The sequence below is a fragment of the Crocodylus porosus genome, unplaced genomic scaffold (genome assembly GCF_001723895.1).
Source record: "Crocodylus porosus isolate Cpor-Errol unplaced genomic scaffold, CroPor_comp1, whole genome shotgun sequence".
NCBI classification, from domain to species: domain Eukaryota; kingdom Metazoa; phylum Chordata; order Crocodylia; family Crocodylidae; genus Crocodylus; species Crocodylus porosus.
Window position 1 is genome coordinate 105378761 of NW_017728886.1, and position 27969 is coordinate 105406729.

Sequence of the window (27969 nt, forward strand, 5' to 3'; positions counted from 1 at the left end):
CATTAAAGTCAAGGCCAGTCACAGGCCTTGCACACAAGGGCCGTGTCCACACGAGTGTGTATGTTTAGTTCCCCAGGGGTAATTAGCAGTGGGACACCTTGTGCTGCTGCTAGTTGTCCCTGGGAAACACCTGTGCCACATGCCCTCTGGCATGCGGCAGGTTAACTCATCTGGGGTAGGGGAGGCTGGGGCCAGCATTGGACTGTCCTCAGCAGTCTTATCTGGGTTCCTGGGTACCTTCTGGGGCTGCAGCAGCAATGATCTTACTGCTCAGAGCCTGGCTGGCAGCCAGAGTGTGAATATCCAGGTGCCAAAAAAACCCAACCACGTTGCTTCCTTGCAGTGCAGAGAACAGCTAAATGTGCGTTCATCTAGACACGGATGAACTGACTTCTCAGTATGGCCCTGGTGGCGCACATCTCTGTGGGACCAGGCTGAGCTTGCCCACTCCCTAAGAGAGAAAAACCTATACAAGGCTTTATCCTTGGTATGATATAGAAATGGTGAGATCTATCCCATGCTATACTCACAGAAATGTTGCTCTTACTATATAGATTCATAGATTCTAGGGTTGGAAGCGACCTCAGTCCACCATCTAGTCTGACACCCTAACCCTGGCAGGCAAGAAAAGGGTCACCAAACCTGGGGTCATGTGCACCCAGCCAGGTGCCTGTCCAGTCTCCTCTTGAAGACCCCCAAGGATGGGGCGGGTGCCACCTCCCTTGGAAAGGGTGCCCATGGATCTCAAACTCATTCGCTTTTGGAGGTTTTCTTAAAAATACTACTACAACTAATTACTATTTAGTATATACACTTCAAATATCAGTCTCAAAGCATTTTAGGAAGGAGGGTAAGGACCAGTATTCCCGTTTAATGAGTAAGGTACACCAAAGTGTTCTATCTACTATCTACTATAAATTGTTAGTTCCTGGGTAAGGAACTGAAAGCAGAAATTCATTTAACTTTTTGTTTGACCTAAAAAGAAGTTCAGTTTTCTTCTCTCCCCTCAGATTTTTCTTTTTCTTCATTTTCAGTCCAAGTGGAGAGATGACTTCCAGTTTGGATGGGTAAATAAAAATGAAGATATGAAAAAATGAGCCCTTATCATGAAAAGTGTTAATTACCTATGCTGTAGTTGTACTTACAACATGAGAGCAACCAAAGACAGCTTGTTCTTTGTTTCTAAACCAGATGCAGAGTAGCAGAAGTGTGGCCTCATGGCTAATCTAAATTCTGAATTCCGGCAGGCTGACAGCTGGTGCTTTTCTGCCGATTAAGAAACACTGAAAAACATTTTTTTGTTCTTCTTGTTTCTACAAAAAGACTCTCTGGCCACTCAGAAATGTAAACTAAAAAATCACCATCCAACGTTTTGGAAAGTGAAAGAAAAGTTTGTTAAAATGAAGATGGGAGGAACGGTTTGGATAATTCACTATAGGAGGCTTAATCATAAATCATGTATTTACTGATGTATCATGAACAATGCCAGTGACAGCTGTAAAACATCCCAATTTTTTCCATAACTCCTCTGGACAGAAGTCTATTCAAAATCTAGTCTTTTCTCATCAGACAAATGAGGTTGCTATCCCTTAGGGATCTGTTGGCAAAGTTCTAAGGTGACAGATCCAGACCTCTTTCTTGTCTGTGTAAGATGGAAACTGTTTCATTCTAATTTTCTGGGGAAACAGTCTCCATGATTGGGGATTTCATTGCTTCTGAGGATGGTTTTCAAAATAGAGCTGAGATTCTGGGGGGAAAAAAGTGAAAAGATTGGATGCTTGCAGATGATTTCCCATTGTTCTTGATTCTGTGCACTACAGGGAGCATCTACACATGCCCCTACAGTGTCATTGTTACAGTGCTGTCATTTCGTATTTCCTTTTGGAAATACTAAATGATGGGGCAGTAATAGCCTGTACTGTGCTGTGCCGGTGCGTGATTATTTTTAGCCGCTACATCGCCGTAGCAACACTCTATAGCAAGGGAGCACATTGCTATGGCAACATAGTGTCTTGTGTAGATGAGCCCACAGTGATGTAGCACAATATCTGTACTTATGTATGTAAGTCAGCATGTTTGGCTGGATTTCAAGTGGGCTGAGAATTTTTATGATAATGCTACTGTTCCCTTGAATGGAAAGAATCTCTGGCAACATCTAATAATGTACTTAATATCTGTCTCTGATATACTTTTCACAGTACTGCTGCTTTGTGACCTGTATTCTAATGGTTAAAGAAATGGACTGGTACTCAGGAGAGATTGGTTCCAGTCACTGGATCGGTTCCAGTAACTGACCGCAGTTACATCGCTTCACTACTCCATGCCTCTGTTTCCCCATGTGTAAAATGGGGGTAAAGATACTCATCTTCTTTTAATCCACCATGACATTTGGAAATGAAAAGCACTGTATAAGAGTTAAGAGATGTTCTCCAGACAGCAGACAGAGCAACCAGATTATACAGACATTCCCTTACTTCTTTCCTAGGTGCTAGCTAATTTCCTTGCCAAAAGCCATATCCAGTAAGTGGTTCACAGAACAGTGAAACACTGAATTCTCCCTTTCCCACACTGAAATTCCCATGAAATTCTTGGTTTAGCTGTTTGTAAAACGGTTACACTTGGTTAGATACCCCTTTAAAGTGTTTCCCCCTTTTCAGCAGACCTATCTGAGCCCAATCTGGGAGGAAGATAAGTCATGATGAATGCTACAGGTGGAGGGGCAGAACAAACTCAACCCTAACTTTCAGACCCTCCCCAATTTGAAAAACCACCTTTTCTATAAATAGTTTCTCTTATTGCATTACTATTAGGTAACAAATTGACAGAACATTTTCAACCTTGCTTGCCAAGAAAGAAGCTCATGCATCCATATTTAGATAAATGGATAAACATGGCATATTTTGTGAAGTGGTGTTTCATGCAAGGGAGAGCCTGGAAAAGGAAAGAGGACACAGTCGCAGAGAAGTAACCTCTTGTTTTTCATGCATGCAACAATTTTTCATAAACATCAGGAAAAGTTAACATGTTGCCCTTTACTTTTACAATTGATGAGAAAGAAGAATTCAGCTAAAGATATTTTACTGGACAGTCACAAATTGTGCTTGCATCAGTTCAGGTGGGCAAATAGAATTCAGGACAGTTATGAGTAGGTTTAATCTTTTGATATGCTGTGCATGTGTAAGTGAGATGACTTTTAACGTATGACACGCACCTTTGTGAATAGTGCTATATAACCCAACCTGAAACTGGTGTTACCAATATGGAGGAAAAGGGAAGGCAACATATATGAAAAAATTAAACTGATTTCCAGGGCATTCAGCAGTTTTTTGAGAATGAGGCGTCTTCAAATTGTGTTCTGTATGAACACCTCCTGGGAAAATGAATGGAGACAATTCTTACTATGGTACATCCTTGTATGATTTTCTTGGAGAACTGCTGCTTAGGGGACATCAGGCCTGAGCTTCTAATCACAGAGTTGCCAATGATTCCATACCATGTTGACCCTGGTCCCTCCGTATTGAAGACTGGCTTCCCAAGCCTGCTCTCTCTGCAGGTTCTTCAAACCTCTTCAGCAGCTGTCCTTCCAGTGGGTTTCTCTTTTGCAGAGGGAAGGGACTGTATACAGCACTATGTATATGGGTTTAGAGGTCATAGAGCTGTAAGTGTGAAAGGCAGTACTTGAATGCATTCAACTAAAAGGAACACCTATCAAACAAAACACTGCTTTAAAATTAATTTCTCATCATCTTTTGGCAAGTTTTAAAACTCAACAACGAGTTATGAGCTGGTTCTTTAGAGAACCATGGAAATCAGTGTTGTACCCATTCACATCAAAATTGCATGGTACTCCTCTGTCAGTTAACAAAATGAGGTAAAGTTAACAAAAGCCATATAGTCTGATTTTAAAATATTTTGAATTAAACCTATTAAGAATTAACACCTGGAGAGCTGTATTGGAAAATATTTCTTCTAAGAAAACCAGCCAGAGAGTACAGGAGTCAGCCAATAAATGTTGCTGATCTCATATGTCATATCAATGAAACTGTTCCTAACTATCTCAAGTGACATTTCCCTATGCCTATACCCTTTTGCTGTCATGGAGACAACTGTATTTTCTATTATAAAGAAAACCATAATATTGTAGTGAACTGCACAAATCCTTAGAATCAACTTAGTCTTAATAATAGTGATGGCTTAGGGAAATATAGTTTCACTTCAATTTTGGTAGGTTACAAATTTGAGCAATTGCTGATTTTGGACTGTATTTCTCTGAATAAGTTCACCAAGCAGAGCATTTAGACATCTGCATTACTCTAAATATTCTGTTTTGACAAACATTGCAGACATTATGAGCTAGTATTAAGTACATGAGTTTTTTTGAAAGGAAGAGAAACTGTTCTCTGAGACCTGTAAATTATAAACTGCTTTTTCCATCTTATATCTTTGTCCAAGAGTGTGTGCGCTTACAAATTAATTAGAGGAAAACACAGTATCATGCTTACAGTGTCTCATTTTTCACTGAATAAAGAGAGCTTATTGCTAAATCCCAATTTTTCTCACAACTTGAACGTGCTTTAAAACCTTCCATGTTGCCCCTCCCTCAGTTTCATAACTGGGAAAATGTTTTCCTTCAGCCCAGCCCTTGTTGTTAGTAAAAGGTATGCAATAGGCCTGTGTGAAGCTTTGGTCCCTGATTCGCTTTGTCCCTGATCTAACCAGGAGACCCTTTCATCTCTCCAAATTGAATTGGAACCTTCCTAACTAATTTGGAGAGATTTGGAAAGATTCGGCAACTCAGGCATAGACACAGCTTTAAATGTTTTTTCTACATGCCTCAAGGTACCAGTCAGCTTGTGAATGATGAGATGCTGGGACGGATAAAGTGTCCCACAGGAGCATGGGGGGATCTCCAGCATGCTCAGCAGCAGATCAAGAAGTGAACCAGAAACACTTCTGGTTGACTTCTGGGTCTGTCGGGTACTCCCCTGCACTCCCCCGGCTCGGCAACTGGTGCCTCTTGGGTCTGGGGGAGGGGGAGCACCCGGGGTCCCCCAGAGGCTGATAGCTGAGCCAGGCAGGTGTGGGTGGGGCCCACTGTGCTCCACAGTGGACCTGAAAGTGGACCAGAAATACATCTGCTCCACTTCTGGGTTCACTGCTGAGCATGCGAGGGGTCCCCCCATGCTCCTGTGGGATGCTCCATGCGCCCCAGCATCACAGCATTCATGTGCCATGCCTGGTGCCTTGAGGCAATGTAGAAAATACATTTAAAGCTGTGACTATGACCGAATCGCTGGTTCTCTGAATCAGCATCGAATCTTCAGATTCGGCTGAATTGAATCGGGGACAGGATCCAAATCAATGAATCAAATCACTGTCCCCAACTTGGGCCAAATCTGAATCAAATATGGCCTGTTTTGTGCATCCCTAGTATGTAATAAAGACCTCTGGACATCTTTTCTTAAATCTAAGATCTTGTTCTTTGATTTTTTTCCCCTCCAAAAATATTTTGAAGTGTCCTTCATTCTAGTTTTTTCCACTTTTTAAAGCAATGATGATTTTATACCTATTTCAAGGACAATCAGAGAACTGTGAACATAAACAGCCATTCGTAGTGAGAAAATACACCTCTGTGTCTGTCATTCCACTAGGAGTCTTGAAAATCTCACTTTTACACCCCGTCCTCCCCCTTCTATTGAATGAGATGGCAGCAACTGCTCTACCATTAGGATCAATATCCAGGCCATTATGTTGGCAAAAGAAGCAGCAAATCACATTTACGTGGATTGTCAGGCTCATTATTATAAGCAGATGGCAGCCCTTGCACTACAATGCAGCCGAGAAAAGACTGACATCATTTCAAATTAAAATCTATAATGCTAATACACATCTCTGAGTCTTTGTACAGGCCTCAGTGCATTAATCTTTTGAATGATTTGCCAATGTGTATGCTGCTTTAGGTGTTTTCAGTTGAGTGGAGCTAAAAGGAGGGCTTTTAACTGAGAATGGTTAACATTTATTCATACAGATTGATAAAAGTTAACATGCAATTTTCTTTACTAGTAGCTCCGTAATAGGAATTAATGGGACATTTTGAAGAGAAAATGCCAAATTCAGTCACAGCTTAAGAAATGTGTCAGCTACTGAAGAGAAAATAAAGGCCATGCTCCTTTGTTTTATACAAATTAATCATATTAAGATATCTACTTATTAAAAAAAACATTTTATTAAACATACATATGGTAGAAAAAGCTAAGTGTACATACATGTGAAATGTTTTTCACTTATCAGATGGAATAAAAAGACATTTTCAATGTAACTCAACAAGCTGATAGTGTCTCGTAATAAAGAACTTTTGCTAAACAAAAGATTTCCGGGGAAAGGTGGGGTCTCAGTTTGCCCATCTCAATATTATTAATCTCAGTTTGCTAATCTCAATATATTCTCAACAGTATATCTCAAAATCAGGCCCCCTCTACATATTACAGGTATTGTGCAATTAACTGATTAATTGTGCAATTATCCAGAGATCAGCTACACATGCCAAGTAGCTACCACACAATAAAAAGCTCTAACCAGCTATAAAGCTAGAACTCTAAAATGTGTACTAACTTTATAGCTGGTTGCTATCCAACTTTAATTTGCATGTGTATCAGGGTCTCCCTTGTTGCTGTAAGCTCCATCAGCCACAGGGGTGCACCATCCCTCCTTACTGAAATTCCAATACTGCCATGATCCCCAGGGTCTGGGGGGTTTCACATACCCCTGAGCCCTAGTGGTGGCAGCAGTTGCAATCCCCAGGTCCTGTGGTGCATGAAACCCCTGGACTCTGGGGATTATGGCTTCTGGGGTGTGGAAAAACTCCTGGGGTTGAGGATTGCCACGGGGTGATTCCTCCACCCTGCAGGTGCAAGAAATTCCCCCCGGTGGGAGGGGGGTTCACACGTGCAGAAATCCTCTGGCCTTGGTGGTTTCTCCACACCTACAGGACAGGGAGATCCTCACAGCATGATCCTCCATCCCTAAAAGTGTGTGGGGCACCCCTATGGCTGAAAGCCCCTCAACTGTGCTGTGTGGGGCTCCCAGCTGCAGGAGTCTGTGCAGGGGGAGCCTGCTTCTAGCCAGTTCAGGGGGAGTCCAGGATCAGGCTCACCCTGCATTGTCAATAAGGCAAGATGGGACCTAATTTATTATTCTGCAATTGCACCTCCAGGAAGCATGACTATGTGAATTGTGCATTAAATCCCATTGCACCCTTACCTGAACATGTAGAAGAGGTCTCAGTTCCCCAGAAAAGGGACTCCAAATTTCTGCTAGAGAGTCATTTCATATTTGATCTTAGTGTTTTTGCACCAAACTGCTGAGTAAGTTCCTATTATATATGGAAGACAATTTTCTGTTTCAGAAAATGGAGGATATGACTAGGAAATCATCTATCTTGTAACTTTTTTCTGGCCAGTGGGGAAGAACTGATTGAGGATACAACGATGATGGAAAATTTGGAAAGAAGTAATCATGATATGCTAGAATTCATGATTCTGGTACAGGGAAAGCATAAAGTTAGTGGGACTAATACACTGGATTTCAAAAGGCTGGATTTCATAGATTCATAGATGTTAGGGTCGGAAGAGACCTCAGTATATCATCGAGTCTGACTCCCTGCATAGGCAGGAAAGAGTGCTGGGTTCAGATGACCCCAGCTAGATGCCTATCTAACCTCCTCTTGAAGACCCCCAGGGTAGGGGAGAGCACCACCTCCCTTGGGAGCCCATTCCAGATTTTGGACACTCTAACTGTGAAGAAGTTCTTCCTAATGTCCGGTCTAAATCTGCTCTTTGCTAGCTTATGGCCATTATTTCTTGTAACCCCCAGGAGCGCCTTGGTGAGTAGAGCCTCACCAATTCCCTTCTGTGCCCCCCTGATGAACTTATAGGCAGCCACCAGGTCGCCTCTCAACCTTCTCTTGCGGAGGCTGAAGAGGTCCAGGTGGTCTAGTCTCTTCTCGTAGGGCTTGGCCTGCAAGACCTTAACCATACGAGTGCCCCTTCTCTGGACCCTCTCCAGGTTATCCACATCCCTCTTATCCACATCCTCACATTTCAACCAACTCAGGGTGGATTTCAACCAACCAGTAATAGTTAAGAAGTCAAAGTAAAAGATGGAGGGGACCAACAGGGCTACCAGTTTCTGAAGAGCATAGTGTTGGAGTTTCAATAAGAAACTATCCAATATGGTGGAAACACAAGAAGACTAGCAAGAGACAATGTGGTTGCACAAGAATGGTCTTAGATTACTTTAAATCAAAAGAAAAACATACAAGCAATCGAAGGAAACAAAGTCACCAAGAAAGCATGCCAAGAAACAGCAAAGACATTCAGGGACAAAATCAGGGAAGCAAAATTAAAAAATGAGTTTCACTTGGCAAGGGAAGGTGTTCTATGAATATGTGGGTCAGAAAAGAAAGCCTAAGAAAAATGTGGGTCCATTAAATAGCCAGGGTGAGCTCTTAACAGAAAATGGAAACAGAGTGGAATTGCTCAATAACTACTATGATTCAATCTTCACAAACAAAAAACTGCAATTAGATACCTAATAAAAATGACATGGACAAGGAAGGAGAGAGGCTGAAGATTATGGCAAAAAAAAGAGAATTTTGATCATTTTGAACAAATTCAAATCAGCATGGCATGATTAAGTTCATCCTAGGGTAGTGGAGGAACTGGAAAAAAGGACCTCAGACACAAGACAGTATGTGACTGTAGCAACAAGTTACGGTGAAGTAGTTCATCACTATGGCAACAGCGTTAGCGGGCATGAACTGTGATGTGTCCGCTACTGCACAGTAGGGTCAGAAATGACCCATGGACCACTGGGACTGTGTAGTACTGGTGGTTATTGCCCAGTCATTTTGTACTTTGCTTTTTCAAAAGCAAATTAGAGACAATTGCTACTGTGGTATATGGAATATACCTGTAAGAGGCCTGTGGTGAAATGGTCCAGTTGCCCCCCTGATGCCCCATGGATGCAGTTTGTTGGTGATGGGTGGTTCTCCCTGCAAGTTGTGAGTGTGTATATTGTTGAATCCTGTTCCCTAATAACAACAAAGCTGTTTATCATCCCACCGGTCTCTGCTGAATGCTGACTCAAGGACAGAACCCCAAAGGCATGGAGGTCTGAGTGAGTACCCCATCCCTGGAACCCAATGACTTAGAGTAAACATTATAACTACCAGGTGAATAGGTAATTGGTTCAGTAGCAACAAGCAAACTGTAAGTATGAATGGATCAATGTTGGAATGCTGGGAGGCTTCAAGTAGGGCTCCACAGGGGTCTGTTCTAGGTCCAGTGCTACTTAAAATGATATTAATGATTTGGATGTCAGAATAGAGAGCTTCCTGAACAAATATACAGATGACAAGAAACTGGGAAGAACTGCAAGCACATTGGAGGACAGGAGTATAATTCAAGAAGAACGTTGATAGATTAGAAACCTAAGCTACAGACAACAGTATGAAGATCAATACAGACAAATGCAAGGTACTACACCTAGAAAAGACTATAGATTCTTCACAGATACAGAATGGAAGATAATTTGCTGAGTGGCAGCATTTCTCAAAAGGGTCTCGTGGTTTTGGTAGATTACATGAGTCAACAATGGGATGCAATTGTAAAAAAAAAGCCAATCCAGTTTTAGACTGCATCAACAGGAGTAGTAAGTATAAAGCATGGGATAGAATAGTGCCAATGTAATTCAGTACTGGTTAGCCCTCATCTAGAGAACTGTGTGCAATTCTGGGCTCTATATTCTAAGAAAAACGTGGAAAATGTATAGAGGGCCCAGAGACAGGAAACAAAATGATAAAGGGATTGAAAGATAAGCCATAAAAAGGAAAGTTAAGAGGACTAGGAATGTTTAGCTTGCAGAAAAGATGACCATGGAGGGACATAGACTTCAAATAAATGAAAGTCTATCATAAAAAAGAAAGAGGACATCATTTTTGCCTGACTGCAGAAGAAAGAATATGTATCAATGGATTCAAACTGCAGAAAAGTATATTAAGATTAGATAATAGGAAAAATGTCCGTGCTGTTAGTGTAGTGAAGTAGTAGAATAGAATGGCCAGGGAGGTTGTTGGAGGTTTTCAGGAAGAGGTTGGATAAGCAATAGTCAGGCATGATTTAGGAGTAATACTCCAGCACTTATGCAGACGGTTGGACCAGATGACCTTGGAGGTCCCTTCCAGCCCTATTAGTCTATGAAGGAAGAAGCTAACAAAGCTTAGAACCTGTCTTTTTCCCCTGCTTCCCAGACATATTCTATCTCAGAGGTGGAAGAGGTTGGGAGTAGATCAGTACAGAGAGGAACAGTTCTATGTCACAATAACTTTAAAGCTTTTTACATTTATTTTCATTAAGTATTTGAACACAAACAAAACATTATAAACATTTTGGCAAAATGGAATTATGTCAAAACATCTCTTTTCAGAGCAAAAAGGGTAGGTTTTTAATTCAAGTCTTTCTGTGACAAAAAAATGAGGGTTAAAGCATAAATGTATTGCATTTTTTTTTAATTCATTCACTTTTACATGCCATCAAAAGAGCCTTTATACTTAAAAGCATCCCATCAAAAACTCTGAAACCAATGGGTCTCCTGGAACAATTTTTTTTTACAGAACTACAGGAGTAGTAGCAATATCAGTAGAAGTAGCAGCAGCAGTCTTATTTAAACATTCTTAAGTCAAGATTTAGTGGGACAGTGAACAAGATCTCTCAACAGTTTTTCTAATCTTTCTTTTCTAATCTTGTTGGTTGTCTGATCTCCAATGTTATTCATTCCTCTGTGCCTTTTATCCACCTTCTTCTCCACCTTCGCCTTCTTCCTTCTATATATCTTTGAATTATTGTCAAGGCAGTCCCCTTCTTTTCTAATCACATGTCCAAAAGAACTTTTGGTTTTTTTCCTTTTATGGTTTTTCTGGTCTTGTTCCTCAGATCTTGCTTCTTTGTTCTGTCTGGATTTTGGCCTGTTTTACACTGTTATATCTAACTATATAGATAAAAAACTGAGACGTTCTTGTCCATGAAATGCTCTTTGTTGATGACATAGCAATTATTAGTCATTCAGAAGCAGGGCTACAATCTCATGGGTCACTTTCCTTATGCTTGTGATGATTTTGGTCTGACTGCTAGTTTAAGGAAGACAGTAGTCATGGGTCAAAAAGTTGACCTGAAGTTAGAATAAATGATGAAAGCCTGGAAGTGATTGAAAAATTCACTTACTTGGACTCCATCATCTTGCAGAGTCTTGGTTTGGAAGCCAAAATTAGCACTCACATTGGAATGGCAAGCAGCACCATGGCTAAACTTCAAAAGAGAGTTTTGAGAAATGGTGCACTTCCTCCATTGACAAAAATGTCTGCCTGCAGCACTTGCATGCTTAGCTCTCTATTATATGGCAGCAGAATGTGGACTCCTTAAGATAAAGAAAAAAGAAAACTGAACAGTTTCCATATTCAATGTCTCTGCCTTATCCTGGGCATAACATGGTAAGAGAAAATCTCCAACATTGCTGTTCTGGAATGGGCCAGGATACCCAGTATGTTCATGCTTCTGAGGCAGAGATGCCTTTATTGGTTAGGATGGTTGAATCATATGAGAGATAACCAAATCCCCAAGGACATACACTATGGTGAACTGGCCACTGGTAAATATCAACCTGGATGGTCCAAACTCCGGTTTGTTAACGTCTGCAAGAAAAACCTTTGCAAGGTGTGTGTAGATGGCCAATGCTGGGAATCAATCACTTCAGACCACTGCAAGCGGAAAGCCACTGTGAAGCAGGGCCTACATCTCTTTGAGATGGAGCGGGTCAATGATGACATAGAGAAGAGGTGTCAGAGGCAGGCAAGACAAGATGGTACTTGACATGCCAGTGCAAGTTTAAACAAGTTTGTATGTGTAACTTGTGAGAGGGTCTGCTTGTTGTTCATCAAACTTAGCCACTCAAAAAGTTGTGGTGGTAGCCAGTAACCCACCAAAGGCACAATTTTCTTGATCTCCTGAGACAGATGGCTGCTAATGATGATCTAACTGCAGAGCAGAGAGCTTACCTGGGCAGTCTCAAGGGACAGTGAAAGCTGTGACAAGCCCAATGACATTACAGCTACCCTCCCATGTAAGCTAGTTGTTAAATATCACAACATGGACTCTGTATCTTCTACATTTTCTAGGCCTCCCAGATAAATTTAAGATAAAGATACCAGACAATATTAGGTTTCTGTGGCAAAAGGGCTTTCCATTGGTTCTCTGCCTGTTGTAACTTGGAGGTAAGATAATTTCTTTCCCTTTTCCAACTCTTCAGCCAGTTGCTCCAGGGAGAAAACATATTAGACAGTATCTTTAAATTTCTCTAAGCAATGCAAATGCCATTTGCCTTAAAGAAGGTGTGGCCAGCTTGTCATTGGGCTCACTGGCAACCCAGTTTGTTAACTTGAGCCCAAAATGGCTCAGGCCAAGTGGTAGGACATTTCCACCAATCAGGAGAAGACGGGAGGCAAACTTGCTCCTCTCTGACCCAGAGGAAAGATAAAGAAAAGCGCACGAGGGGCAACTAACCCCTCAGGCTTTCCTATTGGTCTGTCTTCAATCTGGGGGTGGAGCCCCCAGAAAGGATAAAAGCCTAGGTGCCCTGTACACAGGTGGCTTCAAGGACAGACAGTGAAGAAGGGCTGCAGAAGAGCTAGTGGAGCTGACTAGTGGGGTGGAGCAGTTGCCCCAAAAGTGCCCTGAAGATGCCTCCACCAAGCAGGAAGTAGCAAGCAGCTATGTCCCTGTCCTGCTGTGGAGGGAGCCACAGTTTTGGTGCATGGGTCGGTGCACAAAGGGTCTGGGAATGGACAGGATCTCAGTGGCTGCACGGGGTCCCCAACCTTACATGAAGCAGAAGCCCTCAGTGCATGGATCGGTGCACGGGGTTGGTAGAGCTGAAGGGACTGCCGGCGCTGCATGAGGCAGGTCCCCATCCCTGCACAAGGTGGGCACCTCCCTTTAGATGCACAAGGTGGTACATGGGGTCAGGGCGCTGAAAGAGGGCTGACAGGCTTGGTGGCTGCATGAGACACCTGGGGCCTTCCTTCAGTGAGTGGCAACTGGTCAAGCTGACCACCCTAGCAAGGGAGGATACTCCACATCCAAGCCATAGATAGAGATGGGCCTAGCCCATCAAAGCTGCTGGAGTCATGAGTTACCCAGGAAGGGGATTTCCACAGGAAAGGAGGGGCCCTCCCTATTTTTGGTGATCAAAGGGAAGGTCCTGATGGGAAGGGGACAATTCACCCTTGGGTGTAGAGAAGAATATAGGGCCACCTGTTTGTTAAGCGGGGTTTCATGGATATGGGTCCTTTCCTAGTCAGTTGACCTAGGAGAGAGTGATGGTGTTCCTTTAGGTAACAGGATCCTTCCTCTGTACCATTCCTTTTTTGGGCACAGCTGCTGTGCCGTAGCTGTGTTCTGGTTCCTTGTGTTGTTGGGATTCTTGTTGTAACCTTGCAACCCTATTGTTGTATTATGAGAGGATTGTATACTATTCTATTTCATCTGCTAGTAGGGTCTGATAGTGCAGCTTTGGATCTATATCTAAATTCATTGTATTGGTTATTTTTATGCATTTGTATCTCATTTGATGTAATCTCACTGTGTATGTTCAGTTATTGTCCCATCACTGCCAGATTTTCCTTTGTTGATTTGCTGTCTAACCTATGTTTTATCATTGAGTGTTCCCTTGCCTACCGTTGAGGGCAGGGGTTGCATACTGACTGGAAGGCTAGATGTTTGGCACCACAGATATAGAGCATGTACTCTAAATCAACATGAAGTTAGTAGGCCCACAATACTTTCTTCCATCTTCCAAAATCCTGCTACTGAATAATGCATGTAGTGTTCAGTCTTATTAAATCCAACAAGTGAGACTTCAGTCTAGAATTAATTATGGTTTACAAGCCATTCTTTTGCAAGAAATGTTAAACAGTTAAAAAACAACAAAAACAACCCCCTCCCTCCCAAATATGGTAATACTTTAGTGGTATAATGTAAACAAATATTTTAGAAGAGGTGCTATGAGTGCATACACATTTGTATATATACACACACAGAAACACACACACACACACACATACATATATACATACATAAATACATGTATACATACACACACACATGCACACATATATATACATTTAATTTAAATTAATTTGATTTGACTTTATTTAATTTAATCATTTAATTAAGGGGTGAGGAAGTGAGAGAGATCCTCCAAAGGTTTCACAAGACTGATCTTGCGTCAGACACCTACAGTATATATCTTTTTCTCCATGGCTTGCACTTCAGTTTGTTTTACAGAACAAATAGTTGCAGAAACCCACTTAAGGATGTCAAAGATGTAGTAAATGGGAGCCAGGCCACTGGGAGGCAAAATAGAGAGGTCATTCTGCCTGACCTCTTCCTAATATTTCTCACTAAGCAGGTCACCGCTCAGTGGCCTTGAGAGTAAGAGATCTGGCAGAGGAATAATAAAAACAGCATCAACTCGCCCCTTTTTTCAACTGAAACTTTTGATTCGACCAACGGTTTTCCTCCACATTTAAAGCATGCCCCCTCTTGGAGTAATTCTCATTAGAAGTATACTAGGAGCTTCCATTTTTTTTGCTATTGTTTGTATATGCTGGAGACATATAACATATAAGTGAATATAAAAAAGAACGGAAAAAAGATCCAGAAAAAATATTTTTTCTTTGCTAAGTTATATAAGTACACACAGATGTATTAAAGCACCTGAGTTGGGACTGTCTGTGGCTGATGATTTTTATTAATATCATGAAAGATTGTTCTTTCTTGACCTCATATAATTTAGGTTTTAAAAATTAATTTATGTTCATTATTTATTAAAACAAAAATACCACAATCAACCTCCTGTCCTCTAGTTTTCTATTGATGGAGAGTGTAATGCAGCCAGACACAAACAGGGCTAGCTCCTAGTCCACCTATTGAGAATCTAAATAGATTTGGGTACTTTAACATGATTGTGTTTGAGTCCAGAAAATCCATTAATGCATCTAGTTCTGTAACATGCCATCATCTGACCCTCGAGGCTGAGTCAAATAAAAGCAGTGAGGAGGAGAAGGACCCATCTACCTTTCATAGTAACTGTTTTTCAAGGACTTGGGCAGGGTAGAATAGAATCACACTAAGGCTCCAAAGTCCACTTAGATGCTGAAAAGGTGGAATAGAATCTGGCCATGAGTTCCTGAGCCATCTTAGAAGTGGAAGGCACGATGACCAATAGAAGAACAGGATTTTGAGGGAAATGCTGGGTGGATCATAACTTACCATTGTTTCAAAAAAGATTCAGTGAATGATTTCCTTTCATAATGTGTGCTGTGCATCCTAGTTTAGGCACATGACCGCAAGGGTCCAGACTGGCAGTCTATGCCCACTTCTGATCATTGATGTACACACTGTCACGTTACCCACTATGAACAAGGCAGCAGCGTAAGAACATGACCAGGTAACCAGGGCAAAGTGGAAGTAGTGGCTTCTAGTTGCCAGCATGTTTGCAAATGCATGGCTCTCAGAAGAGGCTGCTATTTTTGTACCACCTCCAAGCTGGCACTCGGGGCAGTTGCTGGTATCACCCCCTCTCCCACCCACTCGAGTTATGTCACTAGAGTTAGGAGTGTGTTCTCAGCTATGCTGAACAGAAGTGGGAAGTTCTCTGTGCTACTTCCTGCTATTGCATCTGCAACACCTAAGATAAAACTTGGACCTAAAGAATTAACCACTAGTGGGAACTTTTCAAAAAACACAAAAACCACATAGGCAGCTAAATTCTATTGAAAGCCAGGGAAAACTTAGGGCTGAATTTTATTTCCCTGATCAGACACGTAAGTGACAATTACACAGTTTTAGGTAAGTCACCAAATGTATCCTACATCTTCAGTGACACCTCTCTCCATACATCCATCTTACACAGGGGGGAGGAGAGGACTGGTTATGCACTTGTTTACAGATCACTCTGTGTACTGCAGGCTAGAGTGCTGTCCCTCTTGTGCTAATACAACTCCATTGGGCTACATCCTGCCCCCTGTTACTAAAACACTACCTAGAATAGTTTCATGACTTACAACATCCTAACTCCAGATTTATGTAAGTGGCCACAACACATATCACATCTGTCACAGGGTAAATGCAAGAAACAGCCCTGGAAGCAGAGGCTGAGGGTTATGGCAAAGGTTCCAGTGAGGCTACTATGCTGCCCAAATAGAAGAAAGAGATATCTATATCTATATAGCCAGTTTCTGGCTGTATTACAGGACCTTCACTTTATCCAGGAGGTGCACAGCCACACTAGGGGTAATGCCTTGCTGGACCTGGTCCTGGCCACTGGGGATAACCTGGTGAGGGGACTGCAGGTCCTTGACCACCTGGGCAATAGCAATCATCACCTGCTGGAATTCACTATCCAGTGTAGGGTGTCAAGGGCTTACAGCAAGACTAAAGCCCTTGACTTCAGAAGGGCCAACTTCAACAAGCTTCAGAGATTAGTGTGAGAGGCACCGAGGGCCTAGAAGGTAAAGGAGATGGGAGTCCATGAGGGATGGTCATACTTTAAGGGGACAATCCTCCAGGCCCAAAGGGTAACAGTCCCTGAGAGAAGCAAGTGGGGTGAGAGTGCTCAGAAACCCCCTTGGCTCAGCAAGGGCATTCAGGAATGCTTGAGGACTAAAAGGGTGGCATACAACCAGTGGAAGGGAGGAGCTATCACCAAGGAGGACTACTTCTCCTCTGCCTGGGACTGTAGGAGGGCTATTAGGAAGGCTAAGGCAGAGATGGAACTCAGGCTAGGATCCAGGATTAAGGACAACAAAAAGTCATTTTTCAAGTACATTGGGAGCAAGAAGAGCCCCCCCCCCCACCAAGGGCTTGGTCCTTAGGCCCGCACTTTTTAACAACTTCATCAGTGACTTGGACAAGGGGGTTGAAAGCATGTTATCCAAGCTTGCTGATAACACTAAGATGTGGGGTGAAGTGGACATACTTGAAGGGAGAGAGAGGCTGCAACTAGATTTAGACAGACTACAAAAGTGGGCAGATAAGAATAGGATGGGGTTCAACGTTGACAAATGCAGGGTGCTGCACCTTGGGAGAAGGAATCCACAGCATACATACAGGCTGGGGACATCCTCTTTTGAAAGCATAGAGGCGGAAAGGGATCTTGGAGTCATTATTGACTCCAAGATGAACATGAGCTGCCAGTGCCAGACCACAGCCAGCCAGGCCAGCCATACCTTGTTATGCATCCAAAGATGCATCTCAAGTCAGTTCAGAGAGGTGGTACTGCCCCTCTATGCAACATTGGTCAGGCTGCAATTGGAGCACTGCATCCAGTACTGGGCACCACACTTCAAAAGGGATGTGGCCAGCCTGGAGACAGTTCAGAGGAGGGCCACCCATTTGGTGAGAGGGCAGCAGGACAGGCCCTATGAGGAGAGACTGAGGGACCTGAACCTATTCAGCCTCAACAAGAGGAGCCTGAGGGGGGACCTGGTGGCTGCCTACAAACTCATCAGGGGAGATCATCAGCAAATAGGAAGAGCCCTATTCTCCCCAGCACCACCTGGGGTGACAAGGAACAATGGTAATAAGCTGATGGAGAACAGGTTTAGGTTAGAGATCAGAAGGCAATATTTTACAGTTAGGGTGGCCAGAATCTGGAACCAACTTCTTAGGGAAGTGGTTCTCGCCCCTAACTTGGGGAAATTAAAAAAGAGGCTAGATGATCACCTGTCTGGGGTCTTGTGAACCCAGCATTCATTCCTGCCTGTGGCAGGGAGTCAGGCTAGATGATCTCATCAGGTCCCTCCTGACCCTAGCTATTATGAAACTATATCTATATTGATATCGATATCATGCATAAGTATATAAGTAAGTTCTATATCTATTCTAGATCTATATCTATATAATGCATAAGTATATATTGTAATGCATAAGTATATAGATATAGATATAGATATATCCTTCTTCTGAATATACGTCTATTTGGGCAGCAAATATATATATATAGATATATCTCCATCCCGACACATTTCAAGATGTGGATTAAAGAAGTTGGTATGTTGCAGTCTAAAATGAAATAGGTGGGCAGTTTCTAGCAAATAAACACTCCTATCCCTATGTTTCCAAAATACCTATTAAATCTGAACTTAGGGTTTGAAGGTATTGCTCTTCTTGTTATCTTGATGTAGCAGGACACTAGGGTGCCTGCTACTGATAGTAGGAATAGTAGTCCTGAATCGTAGAAAGAGGGGCTTAGCTGCCACTCACCAGGGCAGCAGGTGCCAGGTGCCATGACAACTGATTGGGTCAGCTGACCACCAGGGGGCAGGGCCTGGCCTTTATAAGCAGAGCAGGCTGAGGCCAGAGGTCAGGTCCCCTGCTGGCAGCCTGAGAGAAGGAGGGAGCTCTGTGTGAGCAAGCTGAGCAGAACATTAGAGAAGTCTGATGGCTGGAGAGCAGCGGCTTGGCAGTACTGGGTGGAGGAGACCCTGATAAGGAGATACTTGATAGTGTAAGCCAGGTTTTGCCTGGAACTGATGTTGGAACCCCAGAGGGAGGGGGTTTTCCGTGGTGTGTGGAAGTTGTGTTGGAACCAGAAGGGGGAGTTTTCTGTTGTGGTTGGAAGTTGTGTTGTAACCCAGGAGAGGGAGATTTTGGTTCTGGGTTATTGTTACAACCGGAGGACTGGGCGAGGCTGTAGGGGTGGAGGAGGCCTCATTAGTAGCTCCCCAGTAAGGTGGGGGTGTTTCCAGTGCCGCAGGAGGTGCTGTGTTTTGGGGTGTCCCGACCCCGGCCCAGTGCGGGCAGCTTCGGGAAGAGCTCAGTGTTGGGCACTGGCAGAAGCCCCAGTGGGGCATAGGCCTGAAGAGGCGGGTCTGGGGGCCAGGTGAGGCTAAGGCCACCTGAGCCCCAATTTTGGGAAGCCTGAGTCGGGCACAGAAGGCCCAGTGCGGGCAGGAGCGCGAGAGGCGCGAGCATAGGCCCCAGTGCGGGCGGGAGTGCGAGAAGCCCAAGCATAGAAGGCCCCAGTGCAGGCAGGGGAGTGCGTGAGGCGCAAGCAAGGCCCCGGTGCAGGCGGAGAGTGCGAGAAGCACGAGCAAGGCCCCAGTGTGGGCAGGGGAGTGCGTGAGGCGTGAGCAAGGCCCCAGTGCGGGCGGAGAGCGCGAGAGGCGTGCGTATATTGGAGCAGGCCCTGGGAGAGGGCACGTATATTGGAGCAAGCCGTGGGAGAGGGCGCATATATCGGACATTGAGCAGGCCCCAGTGGGGCACTGTCTGTGGGTGAGAGGCCGCGGGAGAGGGTGCAGACCTTGAGCAGACCCCAGGAGGGGGCGTGGATAGTGAGCAAAGCTCCAGGAGAGGGCGAGCTTAGGAAGGAGGCCCTGGGAGGGGGCGTGCATATAGAGTAGTCCTGGGAGAGGGCGCGTATAGGGCAGAGTCCTGGCATAGTAAGGCGGGCACTGTGCCACAGTGGGCAGGAAGGCAGCCTCCCATTAATAATATAAGATCAAAGATGTGGTGGGCGAGACAGAGGGTGCATTCAAGACCCGAGTTGGCAGGGGTAGGTAGGGCCCCGGGGGAGGTCATGGCACCCCTGGAGGTCGCCCTGCCACACTTGACTTTTATCTTTTTCCTTTAATTTCTTTTATTTTTCATCAATTTAGATATGTCTAAGAAGAAGAAATTTAGGCTAGAAATTAGAGATAAATCACTAACAGTGAGATTTATTGTCCTATGAAATAACCTCCTGAAGGAGAATACTGGAAACTCCATCAATTAACACTTCTAAAACAAAACTGGATGAAACACTTGTGAACATAAAATAAAGAACAACCCAGCATTGGCAAGGGAATGGATTAGAAGATTTAAAAGGTCTCTTCCATCTTCAGTGTCTAAAGGCTCAATTTCCCTGGAGTAATTAGCGAAGTCACACCTAGTTTTAGATCAGTGTGCATGAGGGAAGACTCAGGCCCCATGATTCTATAATTAGCAAAAACACTTGACTTCTGGGGACTCTGAGATACAAAGCCGAAATACTTTTTATTGTAAAAAAAGGTGGGGGGGGGAAGCAGGGGGAGGAGAAGAGTATATGGAAATTTTAGCCTGATAAGATTTGCAGCCAGGTTTTGTAGACTCAAAGTTTGGAAAGTTCAGATAAATTATCAATACACTTTCAGACTTGGGATTATTTATATGAATTAAACATTGACTCTAAACTTGTTACTTGTGACTGATGTAAAAAGCTTCAGTCCTTTAAATCAAAAGTACATAAATATTACCTTTGTCCTTCTGAAACAAAATGGCTGATGCTTTGAGGATAATAAAGCTTGTTCAAGTGCACTGTCTCTTAATGCCACGGTTTCAGCATGCTCAATTTTTGTAGTTTTCCACACCCACTCTTTATCTTGCTACAATATTTCTTCCAATAGTTAACACTGTTCTATAATTCATTTTTCCTATGTCATAATCTTCAGTCCTTTTTATGATATATTCTCTTGTACACAGTTTAAAAGAATGAATGCATATATTTTAAAATGTTTATCTCTGGAAAAATAAAGAACAAAAAAGTTAATGGTAAAACCATAACAAGTCATAGGGATCTAAATACCCATTCTACTCATATAAGTCCAGCATGCCAAACTCATGATCAAACAGTTGTTACTTTTTTTCCTTGTGAGGCAATAATTCTTATGTAGCCCTCTATATTGCACTAATATCATTCCAATTAGGAGGGACTAATTTAAGTAGATGAAAGTAAAAAAAATGTTGGTTCCCCCCCACACACAACTGAACATAGTAGTGAAAGAAGTAGGAAAAGAAATACAGGAAAAATACTTTCTAGAAGACTACCCTTTAAATGGCATGTTATTTCATATTCTCCTGATGCACAGGGAGATTTTTAAAGATGTGACACACAAACTTGGGTGAGAATAACTCCGAAAGTTTAAAAAGAGAATATTTAGTATGGAGATTTCCAGAAACTGACCTTGCCAGTTTCAGAATATTATAAAGGATAGTAAGAGGCAACATTAAATAGGCATGCTTAGAACATGGTTCATTTAAATGAAATGCAATTGCTTGTGTTTTTCTTAAGACTCATTGTCCCATGCATGCCCATGCTTACATGCAACATAGAGGGGCACGTACTTGGAGACATTCTAGGGGAAAGGCATTTCTCAAATGTTCATTAGTTTTTCGGTGTTACTGATTCACTAGATGGCTTCTGTTGAGAAGTGGAGCATATAAATGGAAGAATTTTATTAACTAAAATACTGAAGATGAGAATGATAGATGGGTTTAAAAGGTGCCCATCTGCACTAACATTCAAAAGATGCTGAAGGGGTGATATTTCCTCCACTTTCCCCTTTCTCATCTCTGATATACATTTGCACAAATACAGAATCCCCAGTGAATGGCAAGCTGGGATATGGACAAAGGTTTCCCCTGCTAGGATGAGAGGAGTGTGGTACAGAGTGAAAAGTTCAGTGTATGATGGATGAGCTAGTGAGAATGAAGGTCACTCTGTCAATGGTACACAAGAGAGGATTATGGGTGAGAATGAATTTTAGAGAATATTGGATAAATTGTTTACAAAATAGCTATAAGCAAGGGATTTAAAAAACTTTATTTAGTTTTGTTATGGTTAAATGATTAGTGGGATAAATACGCTACGAGACACAAAAGATACAAAAAATGTCAATCTTCAGATCAATAAAGGAATTTCACTAAAAATGGTCACATTTTACAGCTGAGTGGGGACATACAGGACTATATTTCACTATGGAGTAAAGAACACGTATAAAACAACACATAGAGTAAATTAAGGAGAACAAAAGCAATGTTCTAAAATCATTTCTAAGAGATTTTTTTCATATTTCACAAAATAACTCAGTTTACTGTGTACTCAGTGTAGAGCGAGGAGTCATTCAAAGGTGTAGATGTGCACAGATGAGACTATTTTGAATAACAGAATATTTTACTTCCAAAAACAACCCAGTAAGCATCGTAATTAAATAAATGTCCATAGGCATCACATATTTGCAAATATATTCTTTTATTTGCATGTAACAATAATAAAAATAACTATTGTCTTTGTAATGCATAAGTACGCTTTAAAGTAAGTGGTCCCAGACTTTTTCAGATATGCCATTTCTTAACAGAGGTTCTCTTCGTTTTACCAAATATTCAGCATTGCCAAATCTATAAACCTAAATTGCTTTTTTATAAGGTAGACTCTTACCTGTTGAATAAAGTATGAGCAGTGAGGCTTATAAATGCTCATAAAACAGAAGTATGAAAGGTAAAAATATCCATTACCTTTTGGAAAAAGGATGACTATTTCAAAGAAAATAACAGAAGTGGGAGACATATAATAATATGGGTGGAAAAATAAAAAGGACATTTTCCCAGTCCTACTATTAATAATACAAATGTTCCTTTTATATCAATTAAAATATGCTTCTTGCTTTCTATATTTTTTTTAGGTAGTGCCAAGGGTTTTGTACTTTATAGCAAAGATTGGACTTCAAGTAAATTCAAAGTTTGAGTGCTTCAGAAAGCTATTGGGGTGACTTCATATTAAAGCATCTTATAATGAAGAACAAATGTAATTGAAACATCTTCCTAAAAACCCAGTGGCTGTCACTGTTTTTTTGACCTAATTTATCTCAGCACATGTGCTCTGTATTATGTTGCACATGCTTATCATGACCATTGTTGTTCTGAGGTCATGTCCCCTGCCCATCTCACAACATGCGTTGCTAGCAAGTTGCACTGTCAGGTATGGACCTGAGTCAGTAATAAAATATTGTGACATCCAGGAGGATGCGTTTTCTAGGAGAAGGAGCACTACTGGAGGACAACTTAATTAAGCTCATGGTCCAATGTTGCTGTGTGTGGTGATGGGCAGTACTGGGCTGGTATCTAGGGACCCCGCACCTATGGATACTATTTCCTGTAAATGGGACTGGAGAGCTCTGAGCCTCTCCCACTCTAAATGTGCTGAAACATGCAGGGCTGAGTGGCTAATTGTGGCTACCCTGTAACCACAGGAAAGTGCTTCTCTAGTCTGGAATGGCAGTGTTGCCTGTTGTGCTGAGGGGCTCCCTCCTCTACATTTTTCTCCAATTCTTTTCTCCATCTTCTTACTTCCATTTGATCCTTCTCCATCTCATCACTCATCACAGACAATTTTAATTTTTCTTTATTAGTCATTCAGAATTAATTCTCTTTTATTCTCTGTTTTCTTCCCCTTTCCTGCCCTGATTAATTTTTACAATAAATGGCCATCCCTGGAGTCCCTCTTCCCCAAACAGGGTCCAAAAAAAAAAAAAGAAAAGAAAAATTTCAACATTTCTGAGATGAAGTATTTGGAATTTTTCAAACTGAAATACTTGGCTATTCCTGAAATGATTCTGATTTATTTTACATTTCTTTTCTATGAGAACTTCTGATTTTTTTTCCATGCCAGATTAAAATGAAAACAAATTCCATCAGCTTGTAATTATCTGAAATAAAATCACCATTTTCTTATAGCTAAATAAACTGATATTAATCCAGAATAAAACATTCAACTGCATATGCTTGCTTTGCCTCATGATAGGCATCATGATATGAGAGGATAAAGATCTGGCAGACACCCTTCATACTGCTTACGGCATGAAGGGGAAGTTCTAGGATACTAGAATAATGAGGATGGTATAAAACTCTACAAAGATAGAATACTCTAGAATCTTTTCCAGGTGAAGAATCCCATAAAAAGACCTGTTTATCACAAAAGGAGAACAACCAAGCATCAGCCATATTGTTCCAATAGGGTCTCTAGTCAGGCTTCCTGGAGATGGTTCTCTCAGACATGACTTTCCCCTGATTCCCTGGATGCTAAAGGTTTTGGGGAAACTGAGATAGAGCTGATGACAATGATAGCTCTACTTTGGCCAAGCACTTTTGACATTTACGTCTGATGAATGTCAGCACAGTCTCCAAATCACTTCACCTGCCCTACCTGAAACAGTTTTTGCAGAACAATGCAATCACTTAACCTACCTCATATTCACTGAATGCGGTGGCCCAGAGGATGATGAATGACATACACAATTAGCGCTTCAGTAGAATTTCAAAGCATTATGCTCAAAAGCATAATGCTCCAAAGCAGACTGATTTGCAAATCCTATGGAAAAGGTTTTTTTTTTCCCCTCTGGGCATTTCAACACTGTCTGTTTCCCTTGACATCACCCATTTGTGCAGTATCGGCTCTGAAAAAATCTGGCTTTTCTGTCAACACCATAAGGATCTATATGGCAGTAACGTATGCATATCACTTTCTTATAGAGGGTGGCACTATATTTTCTCACACTAGAGTGATATGGGTCCTTAAGGCACTTATTTATATATTTGTTCCAGTCCAGGATCTCCCTTCCCTTATTACATCAGTATAGTCTTAACAGGATTGACAGTCCATTTCCTTTCCATGGAACTCCAACTTGACAGAGTGGAGAGGCTTGTGTGTACTTATAACTCCAGGTAGGGTCACCCATGGTGGTAAGGTCAAAGGTGAAGTATCAGACGAAGAGCAGTCCAACACCACAAAGACCTCAATGGTGGAGTAGGTGGATGCAGAAGGCATACATCTCAATGACTGCAAAGGCAGATGAAGGCTGCAGTAGAAGAGTAACCCCAGTTGGCTTGAATCTCCTTGCCACTGGACACAGTTTCCATGATCTGTGTGCTTGTCATTGTGTAATGACCTCACAGTGTAAAACTAGTCATGTGCAGGGTTCTACTCATCTACAACCCTTTTCTTGACCTGTGGGAGTGATCATCATTGACCATGAGGGATCGCCAATGCTGAACAGGATTGAAATGTACTCACTCTGCATCCTTAGTAACCTGTTAATTTTATTTATTCTCTGTGATGATAAGATATTACATCAGCCTGAATCACAGGAGGTTCAGGTACTCCTGGTTGGGCCCTTTATATAATGTTTCATGAACACAAAATCCTTCTCAGGCATCAAACCAAGCCCAAGCAGGGTTTCTCCAAATTCCACATGAACCAATCTATTCATCTCACAGTTTTATCCTTAAGCTTCAATCAATCTTGAGTGAAGCTAAACTTGCAGTGGATGTAGTCATAACACAGTCTTTCTACACTGATAGGAAAAATAAAATGAAGGAAATTCATAAGCAGTTGATGGACTTTGGAGAGAGGGTTAGAGGTCAGACAGTATCATCTCAGGAATTATTTAAGTAGGTTTCTAAGGGTGCATCTACACATTGCCCTACAGTGACATTGTAATGGTGCAATGCTGTAGTACTTCTTAGTGACAGTAGGCACAGTAACTACCTGTCATGCACCATGTGCATGGTGCATGGTTAGTTTGCACTGCTACTTTTCAAGAGTGGCATGCTAAAACAGGGGAGCATGCCAGTACGGCAAAGTAGCTGCTGATCACATGCAGACTCACGTGATTGCACATCATCGTAGCACATTGTACAGTAATGCAGTGCATCACTACAGTGATGTAGGGTGAGGTGTAAGCATAACCTAAGTGTATATGTCAACATGGTGAACTGGCCAATTTTGATCCACTGATCCAAGTAACAGGTCAGACAATATTTTACAGCAGAAGTATCAATGCATATTTAAAGGGGGATGCTTCTTGGTGCAGTAAAATCTAAAGCTGTACAAAGGATGGAGCCACCCTTTGTGTAGGGTTTTTAAACTAAGCAAGTTTTAAAAATTCTCTGTGAAGGAAAAATCTGTTTAAAGTTAAACAAAACATTTCAGGCATAATACAGACCATCAGAGATACAGAGACAGGCAGATGTGAGGATTCCCAGATTGTCTAATGATATGACAGTGTTGTCCCCACTCACCCCTACTCCAAGAATAATGTGAGACCCTCAGACTTAAGCTTGTTCTAGTTTGTGCACTTAACAGCCTAGATATGCATAGATGTTAGTCATTATTTAAAAAAAAGAAATCGAAACAGAAAAAATATGCATTTAAATAACTCCAAAATGAACAATGAAGGCTAAGCTAAATAAGAAGTTAAACATGAGACTCACAGAGGGAACCCCCCCCCCAAAAAGCTGAAATATTGTATGTTAAGTCACTATAAGTAAAGCAAGAATTCAAGGGAAATTAGAGAGAGTCAGAAGTCAGCATCACAAGCCTGTTTTGCCTGTTACCTCAGCCAGAACTTTACAATTTCCCATTTAGGAGTCTTTTGAGGGTGCATTGATAGGACTGTCAGACAGGGTAATGAAAGACAAATTCCATAGTGCTAGCAGCAGAGGAGTTGACAATGAGATCAGAGAACTGACCTCTGACCTAGTCAGTATTCTCCTTTCTCTCTCTCTCTCCTTCCCTCTCTCTCAGTTTACTGCGGCAGGTTTAGTTATTATGTGCACCAGTATCATTTGTGACCCTGAGCCCATTATTACTGTGGCTCTCCACCCCCCAAACAATTGTTTGAAACAGTGACCTCAACAATGTGGAAAAGATGCTGATAAGTACAGAAAAGAAAGGTTAATGAGAAAAAGCTTAGTGTTGCCAGGAGTATACTGAAGATGCTCAAAAGAAGAATAGCATTTCCAGTGGTAGTGATAACAAGAAAGATTTGTACAATTCCCGTGTGTGTGTGTGTGCATGTGTATGTGCCCTTGTGCACACACATGTGCATATGCATTCATATCTGCTTTAGTCTCATAGTCCTTTTGTCAGTCACTTTCACCAGAACGATAGGACAAGCAGTGACAGTACATTTCATATGGTGACTTGAAATGACAAGCCTTAGAAGGTAGAAGATTTAAGGTTTCCTTACATCTTCATTTTGAAATGCCCCTTCGTATTCTCCTGTCTTCTTCTATTGTCACATATTTGTTTATTGAAATATTCCATGGTGAATATTAACCCCAGTTTGGAATATGGAATTGACTATGGACTATTTCCCAAAGTGGCACGAAATATTTATACTCTCAATGTTACTGGAGGGCATCTTGCTTTGTGTCATGCAGGACTGAAAGTCCCAGATTCATTAAAAATTGCTGCTTTTCTGAATCAGGTGTGTACAAAATGTAACCATGTTTTAAAACTTTCAAGGTTTTTCACTCGCTTTATGACATTTTCCTTCAGAAAAAAAGGTTGAAAAGGGACTATCAAAACACAGGCAAATCACCACATTGACTATTCTGCAATCACATATTCTACATCTGTTTGCACATAATGCTTCCTGATATCCCCTTTCCATTTTTATTTTCAGGGCAGTTTCCTTCCTAGAGCCACTTCCATTTGTTCCCTGGGACATCTGTAGGAGACTTGTATTGAGCCTGATTGCATAATAAATTATCTCAATTTTTTCTTCACTTCACTTCACTTTAGTAGGTGCAAACTCATTCTAAAGACAGTCAAATCCAATTCCACTTGGAAAAGTTCCATCACCTGATCCCTAAATAAAAAAACTGATTTTTTATTGAGATCCTGCCATTTATAAAAAAAATAGAATTCTACCTTAATGAGGACGCTTAATACCTTATAAATGGAAGGTGTTCAAATTCATGAAGTCTTTTAAGAATTCTTTGTGGCTATTTACAAAAAAGCCTGTGTCTATTTATATATATTAAAAAAGTTTAAAACACTTGCTTCATTGGCTCTTAGTCATCAGGAAAATGGAAGGTTTTGCTAGAATAGTAACTTTTGCTCTGGAACCAGACAGGGTAGGGGAAATCTTCAAAAATGTTTTAAAGGGTTTTTTCTTCCTTTTTTTCAGATTCCCGTAGGAGCTCGGATGCTTGGTAAAGTTTATTCAGACAAGGTAGTCTTTCTGATCTGACAAGTAGGACTGGAACTATTATA